Below are 14451 nucleotides of genomic sequence, written 5' to 3'. Positions count from 1 at the left end.
TAACAATTATAAATATATATGCACCTAACATAGGAACACCTCAATACATAAGGCAACTGGTAACAGCTCTAAAAGAGGAAATCGACAGTAACACAATAATAGTGGAGGACTTTAACACCTCACTTACACCAATGGACTGATAATCCAAACAGAAAATTAATAAGGAAACAAGATTTAAATGACACAATAGATCAGATAGATTTAATTGATATTTATAGGACATTCCATTCAAACACAGCAGATTACACTTTCTTCTAAAGTGCGCATGGAACATTTTCGAGGATAGATCACATCCTGGGTAACAAATCAAGCCTCAGTAAATTTAAGAAAATTGAAATCATATCAAGCTTCTTTTCTGACCATAACGCTATGAGATTAGAAATCAATTACAGGGGAAAAAACGTAAAAAACACAAGCACATGGAGGCTAAACAATACGTTACTAAATAACCAAGAGATCAATGAAGAAATCAAAGAGGAAATCCAAAAATACCTAGAGACAAATGACAATGAAAACACGACGATCCAAAACCTATGGGATGCAGCAAAAGCAGTTCTAAGAGGGAAGTTTATAGCTATACAAGCCTACTTCAAGAAACAAGAAAAATCTCAAATAAATAATCTAACCTTACACCTGAAGGAACTAGAGAAAGAAGAACAAACAAAACCCAAAGTTAGCAGAAGGAAAGAAATCATAAAGATCAGAGAAGAAATAAATGAAATAGAAACAAAGAAAATAATAGCAAAGATCAATAAAACTAAAAGCTGGTTCTTTGAGAACATAAACAAAATTGATAAATCATTAGCCAGACTCATCAAGAAAAAGAGGGAGAGGACTCAAATCAATAAAATTAGAATGAAAAAGGAGAAGTTACAACAGACATGGCAGAAATACAAAACATCCCAAGAGACTACTACAAGCAACTATATGCCAATAAAATGGAAAACCTGGAAGAAATGGACAAATTCGTAGAAAGATATAACCTTCCAAGACTGAACAAGGAAGAAGTACAAAATATGAACAGACCAATCACAAGTAATGAAATTGAAACTGTGATTAAAAATCTTCAAACAAACAGAAGTCCAGGACCAGATGGCTTCAAAGGTGAATTCTGTCAAACATTCAGAGAACAGCTAACACCCATCCTTCTCAAACTCTTCCAAAAAACTGCAAAACTCATTCTATGAGCCCACCATCACCCTGATACCAAAACCAGACAAAGATACTACAAAAAGGAAAATTACAGACCAATATCACTGATGAATATAGATGCAAAACTCCTCAACAAAATACTAGCAAACAGAATCCAACAACACATTAAAAGGATCATACACCATGATCAAGTGGGATTTATCCCAGAGATGCAAGGATTCTTCAATATACGCAAATCAATCAATGTGATACACCATATTAACAAATTGAAGAAGAAAAACCATATGATCATCTCAATAGACGCAGAAAAAGCTTTTGCCAAAATTCAACACCCATTTATGATAAAAACTCTCCAGAAAGTGGGCATAGAGGGAACCTACTTCAACATAATAAAGGCTATATATGACAAACCCACAGCAAACATCTTTGTCAATGGTGAAAAACTGAAAGCTTTTCCTCTAAGATCAGGAGCAAGACAAGGATATTCACTCTCACCACTATTATTCAACATAGTTTTGGAAGTCCTAGCCATGGCAATCAGAGAAGAAAAAGAAATAAAAGGAATACAAATTGGAATAGAAGAAGTAAAACTGTCACTGTTTGCAGATGACATGATACTATACATAGAGAATCCTAAAGATGCCACCAGAAAACTACTAGAGGTAATGAATGAATTTGGTAAAGTTGCAGGATACAAAATTAATGCACAGAAATCTCTTGCATTCCTATATACTAATGATGAAAAATCTGAAAGAGAAATTAAGGAAACACTCCCATTTACCATTGCAACAAAAAGAATAAAATACCTAGGAATAAAGCTACCTAGGGAGACAAAAGACCTGTATGCAGAAAACTATAAGACACTGATGAAAGAAATTAAAGATGATACCAACAGATGGAGAGATATACCATGTTCTTGGATTGGAAGAATCAATATTGTGAAAATGACTATACTACCCAAAGCAATCTACAGATTCAATGCAATCCCTATCAATTTACCAATGGCATTTTTTACAGAACTAGAACAAAAAAATCTTAAAATTTGTATGGAGACACAAAAGACCCCAAATAGCCAAAGCACTCTTGAGGGAAAAAAACAGAGCTTGAGGAATCAGACTCCCTGACTTCAGACTATACTACAAAGCTACAGTAATCAAGACAATATGGTACTGGCACAAAAACAGAAATATAGATCAATGAAACAGGATAGAAAGCCCAGAGATAAACCCATGCACCTATGGTCAATTAATCTATGACAAAGGAGGCAAGGATATACAATGAAGAAAAGACAGTCTCTTCAATAAGTGGTGCTGGGAAAACTGGACAGCTACATGTAAAAGAATGAAATTAGAACACTCCCTAACACCATACACAAAAATAAAATCAAAATGGATTAGAGACCTAAATGTAAGGCTGGGCACTATAAAACTCTTAGAGGAAAACATAGGGAGAACACCCTTTGACATAAATCACAGCAAGATATTTTTTGATCCACCTCCTAGAGTAATGGAAATAAAAACAAAAATAAACAAATGGGACCTAATGAAACTTCAAAGCTTTTGCACAACAAAGGAAACCATAAACAAGATGAAAAGACAACCCTAAGAATGGGAGAAAATATTTACAAATGAATCAACGGAGAAAGGATTAATCTCCAAAATATATAAACAGCTCATGCAGCTCAATATTAAAAAAAACAAACAACCCAATCTAAAAATGGACAGAAGACCTAAATAGACATTTCTCCAAAGAAGATATACAGACGGCCACGAAGCACATGAAAAGCTGCTCAACATCACTGATTATTAGATAAATGCAAATCAAAACTACAATGAGGTATCACCTCACACCAGTTAGAATGGGTATCATCAGAAAATCTGCAAACAACAAATGCTAGAGAGGGTGTGGAGAAAAGGGAACCCTCTTGCACTGTTGGTGGGAATGTTAATTGATACAGCCACTATGGAGAACAGTATGGAGGCTCCTTCAAGAACTAAAAATAGAATTACCATATGAACCAGCACTCCCACTACTGGGCATATACCCAGAGAAAACCATAATTCAAAAAGACACATGCACCCCAATGTTCATTGCAGCACTATTTACAATAGCCAGGTCATGGAAGCAATCTAAATGCCCATTGACAGAATGGATAAAGAAGATGTGGTACATATATACAATGGAATATTACTCAGCCATAAAAAGGAATGAAATTTGGTCATTTGTAGATGTGGATGCATCTGGAGACTGTCATACAGAGTGAAGTAAGTCAGAAAGAGAAAAACAAATATTGTATATTAATGCATATATGTGGAACCTAGAAAATGGTACAGATGAACCAGTTTGCAGAGCAGAAATCAAGGTAGAGAAAAAACGTATGGACACCAAGGGGAGAAAGTGGCAGAGGGTGGGAGTGGTGGTATGATGAATTGGGAGATTGGGATTGACGTGTATACACTGATGTGTATAAAATGGATGACTAATAAGAAAAAATAAAAATAAAAAATAAACATCAAAAAATTTCCCTATTATTATTAAATAGTGCAAATAAATGGGTTTATGGTATAAAAAAAAAGGTGCTCATCAAATGATACTTTTGAGAAAATGAAAAGACATGACACAAATGGAGATAAAATATTTACAATACATATTTGACAAAGAACTTATATCCAGAATATATAAAGAACTATTATAACTCAATGATAAAGAACTTAATTTCCTTTTTGAAAATTGACTGAAAGACTTGAATAAACACTTTACAGAAGAGACTAAACGAATGACCAGTGAAGATATAAATAAGTGATCTATCATACATATCAGTAAAATGTCAATGAAAACACCATAAGACACCACTTCACATCCACTAGAATGTCTAAAATTAAAAATACTGATAACTCCAAACTTTGGCAAGGGTCAGCCTGGAAACTTATACACTCCTAGTGGGAGTGTGAAATGTTACAACCATTTTGGAAAAGAGTTTGATGCTTTTTTTTTTTTTTTAAACATCTTTATTGAAGTATAATTGCCTTACAATGGTGTGTTAGCTTCTGCTTTATAACAAAGTTAATCAGTTATACATATACAATATGTTCCCATATCTCTTCCCTCTTGCATCTCCCTCCCTCCCACCCTCCCCATCCCACCCCTCTAGGTGGTCACAAAGCACCGAGCTGATCTCCCTGTGCTATGCGGCTGCTTCCCACTAGCTATCTATTTTACATTTGGTAGTGTATATATGTCCATAACACTCTCTCACCCTGTCACATCTCACCCCACCCCCTCCCCATATCCTCAAGTCCATTCTCTAGTAGGTCTGTGTCTTTATTCCCGTCTTGCCACTAGGTTCTTCATGGCCTTTTTTTTTTTTTTTTTCCTTAGATTCCGTATATATGTGTTAGCATACTGTATTTGTTTTTCTCTTTCTGACTTACTTCACTCTGTATGACAGACTCTAACTCCATCCACCTCATTACAAATACCTCCATTTCATTTCTTTTTATGGCTGAGTAATATTCCATTGTATATATGTGCCACATCTTCTTTATCCATTCATCTGTCGATGGACATTTAGGTTGCTTCCATGTCCTGGCTATTGTAAATAGAGCTGCAATGAACATTTTGGTACATGACTCTTTTTGAACTATGGTTTTCTCAGGGTATATGCCCAGTAGTGGGATTGCTGGGTCGTATGGTAGTTCTATTTGTAGTTTTTTAAGGAACCTCCATACTGTTCTCCATAGTGGCTGTATCAATTTACATTCCAACCAACAGTGCAAGAGAGTTCCCTTTCCTCCACACCCTCTCCAGCATTTATTGTTTCTAGATTTTTTGATGATGGCCATTCTGACCGGTGTGAGATGATATCTCATTGTAGTTTTGATTTGCATTTCTCTAATGATTAATGATGTTGAGCATTCTTTCATGTGTCTGTTGGCCATCTGTATATCTTCTTTGGAGAAATGTCTATTTAGGTCTTCTGCCCATTTTTGGATTGGGTTGTTCGTTTTTTTGTTATTGAGCTGCATGAGCTGCTTGTAAATCTTGGAGATTAATCCTTTGTCAGTTGCTTCATTTGCAAATATTTTCTCTCATTCTGATGGTTGTCTTTTGGTCTTGTTTATGGTTTCCTTTGCTGTGCAAAAGCTTTTAAGTTTCATTAGGTCCCATTTGTTTATTTGTGTTCTTATTTCCATTTCTCTGGGAGCTGGGTCAAAAAGAATCTTGCTGTGATGTATGTCATAGAGTGTTCTGCCTATGTTTTCCTCTAAGAGTTTGATAGTGTCTGGCCTTACACTTAGGTCTTTAATCCATTTTGAGTTTATTTTTGTGCATGGTGTTAGGGAGTGTTCTAATTTCATACTTTTACATGTATCTGTCCAATTTTCCCAGCACCACTTATTGAAGAGGCTGTCTTTTCTCCACTGTATATGCTTGCCTCCTTTATCAAAGATAAGGTGACCATATGTGCGTGGGTTTATCTCTGGGCTTTCTATCCTGTTTCATTGATCAATATTTCTGTTTTTGTGCCAGTACCAAACTGTCTTGATTACTGTAGCTTTGTAATATAGTCTGAAGTCAGGGAGCCTGATTCCCCCAGCTCCATTTTTTGTTCTCAAGATTGCTTTGGCTATTCGGGGTCTTTTGTGTTTCCATACAAATTGTGAAATTTTTTGTTCTAGTTCTGTGAAAAATGCCAGTGGTAGTTTGATAGGGCTTGCATTGAATCTGTAGATTGCTTTGGGTAGTAGAGTCATTTTCACAATGTTGATTCTTCCAATCCAGGAACATGGTATATCTCTCCATCTATTTGTATCATCTTTAATTTCTTTCATCAGTGTCTTATAATTTTCTGCATACAGGTCTTTTGTCTCCTTAGGTAGGTTTATTCCTAGATATTTTATTCTTTTTGTTGCAATGGTAAACGGGAGTGTTTTCTTAATTTCACTTTCAGATTTTTCATCATTAGTGTATAGAAATGCAAGAGATTTCTGTGCATTAATTTTGTATCCTGCTACTTTACCAAATTCATTGATTAGCTCTAGGAGTTTTCTGGTAGCATCTTTAGGATTCTCTATGTATAGTATCATGTCATCTGCAAACAGTGACAGCTTTACTTCTTCTTTTCCGATTTGGATTCCTTTTATTTCTTTGTCTTCTCTGATTGCTGTGGCTAACACTTCCAAAACTATGTTGAATAATAGTGGTGAGAGTGGGCAACCTTGTCTTGTTCCTGATCTTAGTGGAAATGGTTTCAGTTTTTCACCATTGAGGACAATGTTGGCTGTGGGTTTGTCATATATGGCCTTTATTATGTTGAGGAAAGTTCCCTCTATGCCTACTTTCTGCAGGGCTTTTATCATAAATGGGTGTTGAATTTTGTCGAAAGCTTTCTCTGCATCTATTGAGATGATCATATGGTTTTTCTCCTTCAATTTGTTAATATGGTGTATCACATTGATTGACTTACATATATTGAAGAATCCTTGCATTCCTGGGATAAACCCCACTTGATCATGGTGTATGATCCTTTTAATGTGCTGTTGGATTCTGTTTGAGAGTATTTTGTTGAGGATTTTTGCATCTATGTTCATCAGTGATATTGGCCTGTAGTTTTCTTTCTTTGTGACATCTTTGTCTGGTTTTGGTATCAGGGTGATGGTGGCCTCGTAGAATGAGTTTGGGAGTGTTCCTCCCTCTGCAATATTTTGGAAGAGTTTGAGAAAGATAGGTGTTAGCTCTCCTCTAAATGTTTGATAGAATTCACCTGTGAAGCCATCTGGTCCTGGGCTTTTGTTTGTTGGAAGGTTTTTAATCACAGTTTCAATTTCAGTGCTTGTGATTGGTCTGTTCATATTTTCTATTTCTTCCTGGTTCAGTCTCGGCAGTTTGTGCATTTCTAAGAATCTGTCCATTTCTTCCAGGTTGTCCATTTTATTGGCATAGAGTTGCTTGTAGTAATCTCTCATGATCTTTTGTATTTCTGCAGTGTCAGTGGTTACTTCTCCTTTTTCAATTCTAATTCTATTGATTTGAGTCTTCTCCCTTTTTCTCTTGATGAGTCTGGCTAATGGTTTATCAATTTTGTTTATCTTCTCAAAGAACCAGGTTTTAGTTTTATTGATTTTTGCTCTTGTTTCCTTCATTTCTTTTTCATTTATTTCTGACCTGGTCTTTATGATTTCTTTCCTTCTGCTAGCTTTGGGGTTTTTTTGTTCTTCTTTCTCTAATTGCTTTAGGTGCAAGGTTAGGTTGTTTATTCGAGATGTTTCCTGTTTCTTGAGGTAGGCTTGTATTGCTATAAACTTCCCTCTTAGCACTGCTTTTGCTGCGTCCCATAGGTTTTGGGTCGTCGTATCTCCATTGTCATTTGTTTCTAAGTATTTTTTGATTTCCCCTTTGATTTCTTCAGTGATCACTTCGTTATTAAGTAGTGTATTGTGTAGCCTCCATGTGTTTGTATTTTTTACAGATCTTTTCCTGTAATTGATATCTAATCTCATAGCGTTGTGGTCGGAAAAGATACTTGATACGATTTCAATTTTCTTAAATTTACCAAGGCTTGATTTGTGACCCAAGATATGATCTATCCTGGAGAATGTTCCATGCGCACTTGAGAAAAATGTGTATTCTGTTGTTTTTGGGTGGAATGTCCTATAAATATCAATTAAGTCCATCTTGTTTAATGTATCATTTAAAGCTTGTGTTTCCTTATTTATTTTCATTTTGGATGATCTGTCCATTGGTGAAAGTGGGGTGTTAAAGTCCCCTACTATGATTGTGTTGCTGTCGATTTCCCCTTTTATGGCTGTTAGTATTTGCCTTATATATTGAGGTGCTCCTATGTTGGGTGCATAAATATTTACAATTGTTATACCTTCCTCTTGGATCGATCCCTTGATCATTATATAGTGTCCTTCTTTGTCTCTTATAATATTCTTTATTTTAAAGTCTATTTTGTCTGATATGAGAATTGCTACTCCAGCTTTCTTTTGATTTCCATTTGCATGGAATATCTTTTTCCATCCCCTCACTTTCAGTCTGTATGTGTCCCTAGGTCTGAAGTGGGTCTCTTGTAGACAGCATATATATGGGTCTTGTTTTTGTACCCATTCAGGCAGTCTGTGTCTTTTGGTGGGAGCATTTAATCCATTTACATTTAAGGTAATTATCGATATGTATGTTCCTATTCCTATTTTCTTAAATGTTTTGGGTTTGTTATTGTAGGTGTTTTCCTTCTCTTGTGTTTCTTGCCTAGAGAAGTTCCTTTAGCATTTGTTGTAAAGCTGCTTTGGTGGTGCTGAACTCTCTCTGCTTTTGCTTGTCTGTAAAGGTTTTAATTTCTCCATCAAATCTGAATGAGATCCTTGCTGGGTAGAGTAATCTCGGTTGTAGGTTTTTCTCCTTCATCACTTTAAGTATATCCTGCCACTCCCTTCTGGCTTGCAGAGTTTCTGCTGAAAGATCAGATGTTAACCTTATGGGGATTCCCTTGTGTGTTATTTGTTGTTTTTCCCTTGCTGCTTTTAATATGTTTTCTTTATATTTAATTTTTGACAGTTTGATTAATATGTGTCTTGGCATGTTTCTCCTTGGGTTTATCCTGTATGGGACTCTCTGTGCTTCCTGGACTTGATTAACTATTTCCTTTCCCATATTAGGGAAGTTTTCAACTATAATCTCTTCAAATATTTTCTCAGTCCCTTTCTTTTTCCCTTCTCCTTCTGGGACCCCTATAATTCGAATGTTGGTGTGTTTAATGTTGTCCCAGAGGTCTCTGAGACTGTCCTCAGTTCTTCTCATTCTTTTTTCTTTATCCTGCTCTGCAGTAGTTATTTCCACCATTTTATCTTCCAGGTCACTTATCCTTTCTTCTGCCTCAGTTATTCTGCTATTGATCCCATCTAGAGTATTTTTAATTTCATTTATTGTGTTTTTCATCGTTGCTTGGTTCCTCTTTAGTTCTTCTATGTCCTTGTTAAATGTTTCTTGCATTTTGTCTATTCTATTTCCAAGATTTTGGATCATCCTTACTATCATTATTCTGAATTCTTTTTCAGGTAGACTACCTATTTCCTCTTCATTTGTTAGTTCTGGTGTGTTTTGACCCTGCTCCTTCATCTGCTGTGTGTTTTTCTGTCATCTCATTTTGCTTATCTTACTGTGTTTGGGGTCTCCTTTTCACAGGCTGCAGGTTCGTAGTTCCCGTTGTTTTTGATATCTGTCCCCAGGGGGTAAGGTTGGTTCAGTGGGTTGTGTAGGCTTCCTGGTGGAGGGGACTATTGCCTGTGTTCTGGTGGATGAGGTTGAATCTTGTCTTTCTGGTGGGCACGTCCACGTCTGGTGGTGTGTTCTGGGGTGTCTGTGGCCTTATGATTTTAGGCAGCCTCCCTGCTAATGGATGGGGCTGTGTTCCTGTCTTGCTAGTTGTTTGGCATAGGGTGTCCAGCACTGTAGCTTGCTGGTCGTTGAGTGAAGCTGGTTCTTGATGTTGAGATGGAGATCTCTGAGAGATTTTGCTGTTTGGTATTACGTGGAGCTGGTAGGTCTCTTGTGGACCAGTGTCCTGAAGTTGTCTCTCCCACCTCAGAGGCACAGCCCTGATGCCTGGCTGGAGCACCAAGAGCCTTTCATCCACACAGCTTTTGAATTTGGGATGATTCATTGTCTATTCAAGTTTTCAACAGATGCAGGCACATCAAGTTGTTTGTGGAGCTTTAATCCGCTGCTTCTGAGGCTGCTGGGAGAGATTTCCCTTTCTCTTCTTTGTTCGTACAGCTCCCAGCGTTCAGCTTTGGATTTGGACCCGCCTCTGCATGTACGTCGCCTGAGGGCGTCCGTTCCCCGCCCAGACAGAACGGGGTTAAAGGAGCAGCTGCTTCGGGGGCTCTGGCTCACTCAGGCCGGGAGAGGGAGCGGTACGGAGGAGGCGAGGCGAGCCTGCGGCGTCAGAGGTGTCGTGACGTTGCAGCAGCCTGAGGTGCACCGTGTGTTCTCCCGGGGAAGTTGTCCCCGGATCACGGGAGCCTGGCAGTGGCGAGCTGCACTGGCTCCCGGGAGGGGCAGTGTGGAGAGTGACCTGTGCTCGCACACAGGCTTCTTGGTGGCGGCAGCAGCAGCCTTAGTGTTTCCTACCAGTCTCTGGGGTCCGCGCTGATGGCCACGGCTCGCGCCCGTCTCTGGGGTCTGCGCTGTTAGCCGCGGCTCGCGTCCGCCTCTGGAGTTCATCTAGGCGGCGCTCTGAATCCCCTCTCCTTGTGCGCCGCGAAACAAAGAGGCAAGAAAAAGTCTCTTGCCTCTTCGGCGGCTGCAGACCTCCTCTCCGCCTCCCTCCCGGCTCGCTGCGGAACCCCAACCACTTCAGGCTGTGTTCACGCCACCAACCCCAGTCCTCTCCCTGCGATCCGACCGAAGCCCGCGCCTCAGCTCCCAGCCCCGCCTGCCCCAGCGGGTGAGCAGACAAGCCTCTCGGGCTGGTGAGCGCTGCTCGGCGCTGAGCCTCTGTGCGGGAATCTCTCCATTTTTCCCTCTGCGCCCCTGTTGCTGTGGCATCCGTGCTGATAGCCGCGGCTCGCACCCGTCTCTGGATTTCGTTTAGGCAGCGCTCTGAATACCCTCTCCTTGCGCGCCACGAAACAAAGAGGCAAGAAAAAGTCTCTTGCCTCTTCGGCAGCTGCAGACTTTTTCCCGGACTCCCTCCCGGCTAGCACCAAAGCCCGAGCCTCAGCTCCCAGCCCCCGCCCGCCCCGGCGGGTGAGCAGACAAGCCTCTCGGGCTGGTGAGTGCTGGTTGGTGCCAAGCCTCTGTGTGGGAGTCTCTCCGCTTTGCCCTCCGCACCCCTGTGGCTGCGCTCTCCTCCGCGGCTCCGAAGCTTCCCCCCTCTGCCACCCGCAGTCTCTGCCCGCAAAGGGGCTCCTAGTGTGTGGACACCTTTCCTCCTTCACGGCTCCCTCCCACTGGCACAGGTCCCGTCCCTATTCTTTTGTCTCTGTTATTTCTTTTTTCTTTTACCCTACCCAAGTACGTGGGGATTTTCTTGCCTTTTGGGAGGTCTGACGTCTTCTGCCAGCGTTCAGTGGGTGTTCTATAGGAGCAGTTCCACGTGTAGATGTATTTCTACTGTATCTGTGGGAAGGAAGGTGATCTCCGCGTCTTACTCTTCCGCCATCTTGCCCCTACCTCTTGATGCTTTCTTAAACATACACTCACTCTATCACTCAGCAGAGTCACTTTTAGTATTGACCCAAGAGAAATAAAAATACACTTTCACAGTAAGAGTTGCACAGGAATATTTCTAGTGAGGTTATCCATCATAGCTCCGAACTGGAAAAATCCTAAATATTCACCAGTGAGAGAACTGATAAACATGTGTTGACAGAGTCATGTGATGGAACACAAGTCAGCAACAAGAATAGAATTACTGATACACATTAACAACATGGATAAACCTCAAAATATTGCATTGAGAAGAAGCTAGACACCAAACAGTAAGCACCGTGGGATTCCAGAGTTCAAGAACAGACAAAACTAATCTATAGTGATAGAAATCAGATCACTGATAAAGGTGGGCAAGTGGAGACCTACGGGGCTGACTGATACGTTCTGTATCTTGATTACAGTGCTTACATGGTTATGTCTTTATAAAAAATTAAAGAACTGGGTATATAAAATCTGTGCATTTTACCGTATGAAAAATATACCTCAATAAAAATAAAAGTTGGGGGTGGCAACTTGCTTCTCCCTGATCCCACAGACCACTGCAGGCCTTGGGCCACCCTGGGCTTAGAGCAGGGTGTACCACCCACCCCAGGACCAGCTGGAGCTGGAGGAGGCCGGCCTTGGGAGTTTGGTCACAGGCATGGACGTTTAAAGGGGCCACCTCACCAGCCTTTTCTTCTGCCTCAGAGCTGTGTGGGTGAGCCAATTTCCACCATGATGGGACTTCACAGTGGTCTCTCCACTGCAGACTGGAACCCCTAGGTAGAAGCCAGAACCTGGCAATCACAGCTCAGCTCTGGGAGCAGAGGAAGCATTGGAGCACACAGAGTGCCGGCTCTGGGTCAGGCTGTCCTGGCTCTCACTCGGGACCTAAGCCCTGGACCAAGCTGCCCCACTGCCCCTGCCTATTCCCTTCATCACTGCACAGTGGGAGCATTGGCTCCCAGGGCCGGTGCAGGGCTGTAGATAAGGAGGGCCTCGCAGTCGGGGTTAAAAGGTGTATCAGGGTCGGGCAGTGCTTTTTCACAATTTTCCCTCAGTTTTCTGCTGTGGATTATTTGTCATCATCATCTTCTGCCCCTCCCCACTCCGGCCCTTGCTCCTCCCCTCTTCTCCCCTCCTTTCTTCCTTCCTTCCTCCCCTCCTCCCCCTCCTCCTCCCCCTCTATACTGATATTGTTTCATTCCTGACATTGGTCATTTGTGTCCTCAATTTTTTTCTTTGTCAGTCTTCCTAGAGATGTGTCAATTTTATTGATCTTTTCAAGGGACCAGCTCTTTGTCTCAATGATTTTGTCTATTGTTTTTCTGTTTTCAGTTTTATTGATTTCTGTTTAAAGAATTTCCTTTAGCCATTCTTTTAGGTAAGGTCTGCTGATAACAGATTCCTTAGTTTTCTTTCATCTGAGAATGTCTTTCCCTTCACTACTGACAAATATTTTCACTGAGTAGAGGATTCTTATTGATAGTTATTTCCTTTCACAAATGGAAAAATATTTTGCCAATTCCTCTGGCCTCCATGATTTCTGATGAGAAATCCACTGTCATTGGAATTGCTTTTCCTTTTTAGGTAAGGTGTCACTTTTCTCTCTGCTTTCAATTTTTCTTTGTCTTTAATTTTCAGATGTTTAATTATGATGTGTCTTGGCATAGATTTATTTGGATTTATCCTGTTTGAGGGTCACTCAGTTTCTTGAATCTGTGGGTTTTTGTCTCTTGCCAAATTCAGGAAGTTTTCAGCCATTATTTCTTTGAGTACTCTTTCAGGGCCTCCTTGTTTTCTCTCTTTTGGGAACCTGATGATATGAATGTTAGATTTTTTATTATCATCCCACAGGTCCCCAAGGCAGACTTTGTTCATATATTTTTCCAGTCATTTTTTTCTCTATTATTCAATTTGGGTAATTTCTATTGTTTTATCCTCTAGTTCACCGATTCCTTCCTCTGTCCCATCCATTCTGCTCTTCAGTCCATCCACTGAGTTTTTTTATTTTGGTTACTGCACTTTTCCACTCTAAAATTTCCATTGACTTCTTCTTTATATCGTCTATTTCTTTGTTGACAGTTTCTATTTCTTTGCTGAGGCTTTCCAATTTTCATTCATTTCAGGGATGTTCATGATTACAGGAGGCACACAGGTTCATGGTAAAGGGAGATTGCATTTTGACACCTAGGCAGTAGTCCAATTTAATGGAAGTAAATCTTCATTCTTCTTAGTAGTAAGTCAATATATAATATCTATTGGTTTCCTTTCCCTTGACAGTGTCCTCAAAATGCCTTGCTGGCTTCTCTTCACCATTCTTTTCAACCAAAACTGGAAGAAGATCAAGAAGGAGCTGGTGCAGTGTGTGATAACATGCTGGCTCTGCTGGACAAGTTCCTCATTAAGAACTGAAGTGATTTCCAGTACAAGAGCAACTTCTTCTACCTGAAGATGAAGGGTGACTGCTAGCGCTACCTGGCAGAGGTGGCTTCCAGCAAGAAGAAAAATAGTGTAGTCAAAACTTTAGAGGTGGCCTACAAGGAAGACTTTGAAATCAACAAAGAGCATATGCAGCCGACACACCCCATCCAGCTGGGCTTGGCCCTCAACTTCTCCATGTTCTACTAGGCCATCCAGAATGTGCCCAAACAGGCCTTCCTCTTAGCCAAACAACCTTCAATGATGTCATAGCCGAGCTGGACACTCTAAACAAGGATTCTTACAAGGACTCCATGCTCCTCATGCAGCTGCTGCAAGACAACCTTACTCTCTGGAGGAGCGACACACAGGACTTTTACTTTCATAGGCACTTTTTTCTTACTCACTAAATTCAGTTCAGAAATGTCAACTGAGCACCTACTCCACCTTGGGCACTGTGCTAGCTTCCGGGTAACATAAAGGAGTGAATATATCCCATTCCCTCACAAAGCTGTCAGGCTGCTGTGTCACAGTAGCCTAGAAAGCTTCCAGAATGAACTTTTGGAGAAGAAAATAATTGTATGTACATCATGTTTCCTCCTCCCAATAGGTCCATTATGTAAACCCAGATTTTTTATATTTTGAATTTGTTTAGAAGTAGAAACAATTCACTTGGTAGCAAGT

The 14451-nt window shown here is 40.4% G+C and overlaps 1 pseudogene; it reads left to right on the top strand.

Annotated features, from left to right (window-relative positions):
- LOC132360075 (14-3-3 protein eta-like) overlaps positions 1 to 14177 on the top strand; it is a 148250-nt pseudogene extending 134073 nt beyond the window's left edge.
- The last annotated feature ends 274 nt before the right edge of the window (positions 14178 to 14451 follow it).

The sequence above is a fragment of the Balaenoptera ricei genome, chromosome 2 (assembly GCF_028023285.1).
Source record: "Balaenoptera ricei isolate mBalRic1 chromosome 2, mBalRic1.hap2, whole genome shotgun sequence".
Lineage (NCBI taxonomy): Eukaryota > Metazoa > Chordata > Mammalia > Artiodactyla > Balaenopteridae > Balaenoptera > Balaenoptera ricei.
The sequence above is the reverse complement of the archived record's forward strand: the minus strand, read 5'-3'. Positions and strand labels throughout refer to the sequence as shown.